The sequence below is a fragment of the Pteropus vampyrus genome, unplaced genomic scaffold (genome assembly GCF_000151845.1).
Source record: "Pteropus vampyrus isolate Shadow unplaced genomic scaffold, Pvam_2.0 Scaffold5, whole genome shotgun sequence".
Lineage (NCBI taxonomy): Eukaryota > Metazoa > Chordata > Mammalia > Chiroptera > Pteropodidae > Pteropus > Pteropus vampyrus.
In genome coordinates, this window is record NW_011888786.1 from 9,262,467 (window position 1) to 9,263,188 (window position 722).

Here is a 722-nt window from a genome sequence, read left to right on the forward strand (position 1 = left end):
AAATGAAACAATACACAAGTTAGTGAGTGGGATTGTAGATGCAAGGTGAGCAGAGAGGCAAATGGAGAGAGCCTGAGAATGACCCAGGTCCAAAGACACACACACACGCCACCGCACTACCACACTCCTGCTCTGAAAATATTTTAACAAAACCAAGGAATCCCTCTTTGGAACGTGATGTTTAAAATCTGTCATGTGATTTGAACACTAGCCAAATGTGTGTAAAGACCAAAGCTCTGAGCACATTGACTGGAATTTGGGTCATCAGGATGAGCAGAGAGCAAGGCTTTATACATAGGTGCTGGCGCCCAAGGCAACAGGAAGCTTTGCTGTCATATTTTTCCGTCTTAACCTTTGTAATGAATGTGGAAATATTTTGAAAGATTGAAAGCAGCATATTAAGTCATGAAATATTTGTTTTCTGAGCTGTTAAAATACTGGCAAACCCGTATTTTGATAGCTAGATGCCAAGTGCTTTTTTATAGTGTTGCTTCAAAATACTGCATCCCTTTTACTCATTTACTTGACATGGCTGATTACGCCCCCATTTTTGAAACTTTTCAATTGGTTTCCAGGACACCAAACTTGCTTTCTCAGTCAGAAAGCTGGTTCCTTCTCACCTCCCCAACTTATAAAACTTGGACAGCCCCAGAGCAAAGTCACGCCCCGCCTCTTCCCCAACCACACTCCTCCCACGGCGACCTCTCCCCATCTCATGTCTC